Here is an 8,129-nt window from a genome sequence, read left to right as displayed (position 1 = left end):
AATGGAATTGGGGCAGTAATTGTTAATCCCCAGGGATCGCACATTCCATTTACAGCAAGGCTAACCTTCAAATGCACGAATAACATGGCGGAGTACGAAGCCTGTATTATGGGACTTGAAGAATGCATTGATTTGAGAATCAAATATCTTGATGTCTATGGTGATTCAGCTTTGGTTGTCAATCAGATCAAAGGTGAATGGGAGACGAATCAACCAGGTCTCGTCCCGTACAGAGATTATGCAAGGAGAATTTCAACTTTCTTCACAGAAGTTGAATTTTATCATATTCCTCGAGAGGATAATCGGATGGCAGATGCCCTTGCTACGCTTGCTTCCATGATTGTTGTCAGATGGTGGAATGATGTTCCCAACATTACTGTGATGCGCTTGGACAGACCCGCTCACATATTTGCAATTGAAGAAGTGAAAGATGACAAGCCTTGGTATTTTGATATCAAGAATTTCCTCCAGAACCAGGTCTACCCGCCTGGGGCATCTGTAAAAGATAGGAAAACTTTGAGAAGGTTGTCAGGCAGTTTCTACCTCAGTGGAGAAGTGCTGTACAAGAGAAATTTTGATATGGTTTTGCTCAGATGCGTGGATAGACACGAAGCAAACCTATTGATGACTGAGGTCCATGAGGGTTCATTTGGTACTCATTCCAACGGACATGCCATGGCTAAGAAAATGTTGAGAGCAGGCTACTATTGGCTGACAATGGAGTCTGACTGTTGCAAGTATGTGAAGAGATGTCACAAGTGTCAAATTTATGCGGATAAGATTCATATTCCTCCGACACTCCTGAATGTGATTTCATCACCATGGCCTTTCTCTATGTGGGGAATCGACATGATCGGTATGATTGAGCCGAAAGCGTCCAACGGACATCGATTTATTCTCGTAGCAATTGATTACTTCACCAAGTGGGTTGAAGCCGCTTCGTACGCGAATGTAACCAGACAGGTGGTTGTGAAGTTTATCAAGAATCAGTTGATTTGCCGTTATGGTGTGCCAGAGAGGATCATTACTGATAATGGATCCAATCTGAACAACAAGATGATGGATGAGTTGTGCGCTGAATTTAAGATTGCACACCATAATTCCTCTCCTTACAGACCTAAGATGAATGGGGCTGTTGAAGCTGCTAACAAGAATATCAAGAGAATTATCCAGAAGATGACTGTCACGTACAAAGATTGGCATGAGATGCTGCCATTTGCTTTGCATGGATATCGTACGTCTGTACGCACTTCAACAGGGGCAACCCCTTTCTCTCTTGTTTATGGCATGGAAGCCGTTCTCCCAGTAGAGGTGGAGATCCCATCAATGCGAGTCTTGATGGAAGCCAAGTTGACTGACGCTGAATGGGTTCAGAGTCGATATGACCAGTTGAATTTAATTGAAGAGAAGCGTTTAACTGCCATGTGCCATGGTCAGTTATATCAGCAGAGAATGAAGAAAGCATTCGACAAGAAGGTCAAGCCTCGCGTGTTCCGAGAAGGTGACCTCGTGCTCAAGAAAGTTTTGTCTTTCGCGCCCGATTCCAGGGGCAAGTGGACTCCAAACTACGAGGGTCCATATGTTGTTAAGAGAGCCTTTTCAGGCGGAGCTTTGATGCTTACAACAATGGATGGGGAGAATTTCACTCGTCCCCAGTACGGTTGCAAGTAAGTGTTGTTGAAGACTTCGTTCTCTCCAGCAGCAGTTTTTCCCCCAGCATGGGTGTTTTTCTTGAGAAGTTTCGGCGGTTGATGGTTTGTCATCTTTGGTGCCCCGTCACTTTCTCCAGCGGGTTGTATGCCCCAGACTTTATTTGTCTCTTCAGCGCAGTCATGAGTATGGTTGATTGATTGATACTCCCCTCGGAGTCGCGAGTAAAGCTGTTATTTATATCCCCACCAGGGTTGCAAGTGGAGTTGTTACCGCTTTTCCCCATGCAGTGTGCCAGCGGAACTGTCTGTTTCCTCAGCATGATCGCTTTCTTTTTGAAGATCCGGTAAGTCAGTGGTTTGATACCCGGTACTTTACCTTTTCCCCGGCGAAGTCGTCTGTGGAATTGTTGCTATCTCTCCATCAGAGTGCTTATTTCTCTTCAGCAGAACAGGATTTATTTTCCTACTCAGTGGTTGGTTTGGGTTGATATCCCAGTATATTGCAACCATCTTTTCCTCAGCGTAGTCTGCAGGATGTTTGTTGTGGCAGTTTCGCCCGTTGAATACTCCTTCAATCCCCCGATATGGTTGGATGATGGCTTTTGCCTCCAGTGAACGGATTGATTTCCTGACTGTTTGTGATCCCCAGTAGAGTGGCTTATATTGCAGAATCTACGTGTTGTGATCAGTTTGCTATGTATTTTCTCCCCAAGTGGATTGGTTCGTTGCAGAATCTACTTGTGTGATCCGTCCTCCCTCAGTGGTTTGTTCCCAAGAGAGTAGCCGACAGTTTTCCCCAATAGAGTTGCTTATGCAATCAGATTCTATTTGGATGATATCATTCTCCCTCAGTGGATATTCCCCCAGCGGAGTTATGTGGAGTTGCTTCTACAGCAGTTCGTGCTTATGCACTTTTTCTTGTTTCTCAGTTGACACTGAGATCCCCTGCAGATATACTTTGGGACTTCTCTTGTTCCCCTACAGATTCGTCTTGGTGGCCGTTTCGCCCGTTGTGACTTTCTGTACCCTGATCGGGTTGTTTCCTGATATCTTTGATTCTCTGCTTCTTCAGCAGTACTTGCAGATCTTTGCTTTACAGCATATAGATCTCCGCAGATTGGCTTTCCAGCTGATTTTTCCCCTGGAAGTATAATACCAGACGTTTGGTTCCTGAACCTGTTTGTGTTAGAATTGTCTGTTTTGTCAGCATTCATCAAACATAAATCACGCATATTCATGCATATTCATAAACATTCAGATATTCATATTGCATTTCTTGCCATATATCTTTTGTTTGTCGTGTCTCCTGCTATGGTGATATAGATCTCTTTACAGGTCTCCCCAAGCAGATGTTGGGTGTTATAAATCTCTCCATATAGAGTCAACCCCATAAGCAGAAAATGTTTGTATTTCCTTCTGCAGTTCCCCACTGAGATATATCCTCGTGGATGACGGTTTCTTCCGTTTCCTCCCAACACATATATTGGGGTGGATTTTCCTATTTGAGTTACATCCTCATTAGGACGTGTCTTGATTCAGTCTGTCTTTTCGGATTATTCCCGAATTGGCTATTTGTCAGATATCTTGTACTTCCCAGTGGGTTATTCCCCAGCAGAATGTTTTTGGGCCTCTACCCAGTAACCGGTAGTTGTAAGTCCTATCTTTCCTGGCTTTCTTGACAGAATTTGTGGTTATACACCCTTTTATTCTCCAGCCAGAGTTTTTTGGTTTTCTACCCGTATACTCGGTAGTTGTAAATCCTATTTTTCCTGCTCTTCAGCAGTTTGTGGTTTGTTATAAACCCTATCTTGGTTTCCCGTGCGGATTTGTGATTTGTTCTATCCCCACGCGGAGTTTTTGGTCTTTTACCCCGTATTCGGTAGATGTAAACCCTAAATTTTGTGGTTATCTTCATTCAATATTTGATGTTGATTTTCCTTTTGCTTGTATAAGTTGCTCAGATCAGCACTTATATCCCCAGCAAGTCTTTTGTGGATAATTGCCGTATGCTAGCAATTTTATCCCCAGTGGGTCTGTTCACCGTATGCTTGTGATTTGTTCCCTGGATCATTGATCCTTTATCAATGCATCCCCAGCTAGTCTTCTGTCGATAATTGCCGGATGCTTGCAATTTATCCTCAGCAGTTCGCCTTTCATTTACCCTTTTGTTGGTAATGTCTGTTGCTCCTTTTGATTGGTCATCATTATATACCTGATTTGGTATCCCGATGCCTTTCTGTTCGGTTGATTTATCCTTTGTTAACCCAGTAACCGGTTGTGGATAATCTTCCATGCGAGTATATTATTCACGGTCTGCCGGTAATGAATAATATTTCTCATGCGCTCTTTAGTTGGAATCCTTTGTTGATTATTCCCCAACTGAGCAAGATTCGTATTCTTTGTAGAATCGAATAGCCATCCTTTAACCAGTTTGTGTTTTGGATGATGAGTGTTTTGGAAGTGAAAACCAATTCACGTTTTCGGTAGATCACCTATTATATACCCAGTAACCGGTATCTCTGGTGTTTCTTACCATGCGAGTTTATTATCTACGTTCTGACGGTAATGAATAATATATCTCATGCGCTCTTTAGTTGGAATCCTTTGTTGATTTTCCCCAACTGAGCAAGATTCGTATTCTTTGTAGAAACGAATGTCCATCCTTTAACCAGTTTGTGTTTTGGATGATGAGTGTTTTGGAAGTGAAAACCAATTCACGTTTTCGGTAGATCACCTATTATATACCCAGTAACCGGTATCTCTGGTGTTTCTTACCATGCGAGTTTATTATCTACGTTCTGACGGTAATAGATAATAGATCTCATGCGAGTATTTTATCCACGGTCTGCCGGTAATGGATATTATATCTCATGCACTCTTTGGGTTTGTGTCCCCATTTGAGTAAGATTCGTTTTCCCGTTGTGGATTCGAATGTCCATCCTGTAAGTTGTTTTGCTTTTTCAAGCCCTCCTTTTGGATGATGAGTGTTTTGGAAGTGAAAACCAATTCACGTTTTCGGATTTTATCCTATAAACAACCCAGTAACCGGTTCAGGATAATTTTCCTTTCGAGTATATTATTCACGGTCTGCCGGTAATGAATAATATGTCTCATCTGAGTATTCTATCCACGTTCTGACGGTAATGGATATTATATCTCGTTCACTCTTGGGTCAATATTTTGATTGTTTTCCCCTCAGAGTAAGATTCATTTTCCTTGTGGAACTGAATGTCCATCCTATAAACAAGTTTGCTTTCGCTCTCTTCAGGGTGATGAGTGTTTTGGAAGTGAAATCCAATTCACGTCTTTGGTCGGTCACCTATTATATACCCAGTAACCGGTATCCTTGGTGTTCCCTCCTTTCTGCTCCCTATTATGACCTCGGTCCTCATGTTGAGTCAGATTTTCCTGTTTTGTTACCCGTATGCCTGGTAACATCTCATTTGCTTTGTTACTTCCCCAGTGGAGTTTTCTTTTGCTTCTCCTCAGGAGTCAGCTTGTGTCTCTCCAATGGATTTATTTTCCATTTGGAATTCTCTTCCCAGTGTGAGTTCTTCACTCCCCAGTGAGTTCTCCTGTCTGTTTTCTATTTTCCTAATCAGAGTCGTGTTTTGTTCACGTTATGTCAGTCTTATATTCCCCAGTTTAGAGTCGTGTTTTGTCCACACATTTCTTTTTCTTTTATTATCCCCATAGAGTCTTGTTTGAGTCTCTGTTCCTGGTGAGTGTACTACTCCGATGGATCGTCTTTTCTTCTGTGTGAATCATATTCCCCACAGAATTTGTGTCTTTTGCACGCATACATTTGCATCATGAGGTCTCTTAAGGACCAAAATTTGTCTCATTACTGTTATTTAAGTCCATTCTACCGCGTCGAGACGAAGATTTCTAAACTTCACTTCTCCGGCTAGAATGACCTTAAATAGGGGCATCTGTAAGACCCCAATTTTGGGCCCTAAGATCCCTCATGGCCCATATCATTCATATCATAACCTCAAGGATCATTGCATGCCTCTGTACCCTCCTAGTGGGTAGATTGCCTTGTAGGTTTGTTTCTTGATCACCAAGCATACTTTGCATTTGTATATCTTTGCTTTCATATGTTTATCATTCAAAAAAATACAAAAATATTGTCAGTCTAACCTTGTTGCTTGCAGTTGAAGCAATCATCAGCAATTAGGTCAAAGATGGTCAATGATCAGTCAAAGCAATGGATGATGGCCATTCTTGCAGAATTTGGGCATCATGATCAATAATCACAAGTTCATACATCTTGAGACATCATTTGAAGTCAAGTTCTCAAGGAATTAGGGTTTGGAAATCATCAGAAGAAGTTCAATCAGTCCAAAACCCTAGAAAAGTCAACAGAAAGTCAAACTTGGTCAACAGTTGATTTAATCAAAAATTTGATGGATGGAATTGATTTGAAAGAGCTCATTCATGCTTGTATAAGCCTCATATATCATGTTCAACCTCATCATGGAAGAAAATCAAGTCAATCAGAAAATTTTCCAGAAATAGAAACTGGACCTGTAATTTCAACTGCCAAAAATGGAAAGTTCTTGATCTTAAACTTACATCATGATACAAGCTCCAAATGAATTTTTGCCCAACATGAAAGTTGAAGATCTTGTCTTCCCATTTTCAAAAAGTCCAAGAACTCTCAAATCCCATGTGTGGTTGTCAAGATATGATCAAATCATTTTCATCATTTTTGAACTTCAACTGAGCATATCTCCCAAACCATAAGGCCAAATTTGGTGGGGTTTTTTCCTACACACCACATTTTTCATCCTCTTTCCAAAAATATAAATTTCATGGCCTAAAACCTTGCCATTCAAAATGGCATTTTTGGACCTATTCCTTTAAAAATCAAAGTTTGACTCACAGTTGACTTTTTGATTTAGGACTTTTTTCTCATTTTTGCCAATTGGGAAATGTTTCATATATTATTTGTGATTTGCTCAAAGTCCAAAATCATCATCACATCACCATTTTACCACCATTTTGGACCATAGTACAATCTTGGCAATTTTAGCAATTGGTTGGAAAAGAGCAAAAGCAAGTACAGCATTCCTTTAGCAGACCAAAGACAGCATTTGTGCTGGTCATTTGCAGCCTTTCAAGCCCAAATTCGTGCAGACAAATACACCTCCATTTCCAAAAACACAAATTTGGCAATGTTGCAAATGGAAGTACATAAGCAAAACACATACAGCAATTCATGTGCAGCCATAAAACAGCAAACATGTAGTCTGTACACAGCCTGTCTTGAGGCCCAAAACCATGCCAAATTCACACCTCCACTATACACTTGACCAAATTAGCAAATGTGCAATTGCCTTCTTTTAACCTAAGCAAGCTTAGGCATTGATTAAGCATTGTTAAACAGTGGTATATAAGTGGATTTTCTGCATTTTTCTAACCCTAGTTTTTGCAGCCTACCACACAGAAAAACAGATATTCTCTCTTCTTGCATTTTGGCCAGATATCAAAATTCTGTCAAATCCTCCAAACCCTCAAGCTACCTTTGGTTGTTCCATCATCTATCACCAACATTGAGCTTGTTCCAACCACCAAATCACAACTGGATTGTCATTTTCTAACTCTGCTCTTTGAAGGACCAGTCATGGCAAGATGAGATTTGGAAGCTTCCAAGCACTCTTGAGCTGAAGGCTTCTCATCATCCTTCACTACCAAGCACGATTTCCAACTGCTTGCACTCATAGTCACCAAAACAGCACTGCATCATAAGTTCTTCAAAACCAAGTAAACCCTCTAATCACTTTTTTTTCTCCATGCCATGATATGCTTAGGGTAGATAGATGTATGCTGAACATGTTACAACTTAAATCATGCTAAGTGATCAATTATATGGAGAGAAATCTGGTTTTCCTTTTTTATGTCCAATAGCATTTTCCATCGATTTGGTGTGATCATGATGAATTAGAGGAAAAGGATACCATATCTATATTATGTGATGTTTGATGTTGCTATTTGTATGCTTGACTGTTGTTTCTGAGATTTTTGTTCATAGTTGATTCTTGAACATGATGATGAATGCTGCTGTTTTGTTTTTTTTTAGTTTGCCAAGAAATCCTCATGAAATAGGTTGTGTGTGTTAGTGTCATGATGCTACATAAGTGCTAATGCTATTGTCATTGTGTGTTGTTTTGATGATGATGAAACATGAACTGGATGTATACTGTGCTGTTTTTGATCAACCATAAAATTTGCTTGAAATTCCATGATGTTGTTGTTTCCAAAACCATAGAACCCTGCTGTTCATGAGCTTTACATGTTTTAATTTCCAGAAATTTGAATTTCATGTTTTGGTTGGTATTGATTGATGCTCCTGTACCAATGTCCTGCTATACCATGTTGCTATTACCCTGCTGCAGTATTTGAAAACTTTAGAAACATGTTTGGAAAATCCATATGACTGTGTTGTATGCTTGTTAAGTGCTTGCTAGAGCA

Source organism: Lathyrus oleraceus, chromosome 7 (genome assembly GCF_024323335.1).
Source record: "Lathyrus oleraceus cultivar Zhongwan6 chromosome 7, CAAS_Psat_ZW6_1.0, whole genome shotgun sequence".
Taxonomy (NCBI): Eukaryota; Viridiplantae; Streptophyta; class Magnoliopsida; order Fabales; family Fabaceae; genus Lathyrus; species Lathyrus oleraceus.
This window is presented reverse-complemented; position numbering follows the sequence as displayed.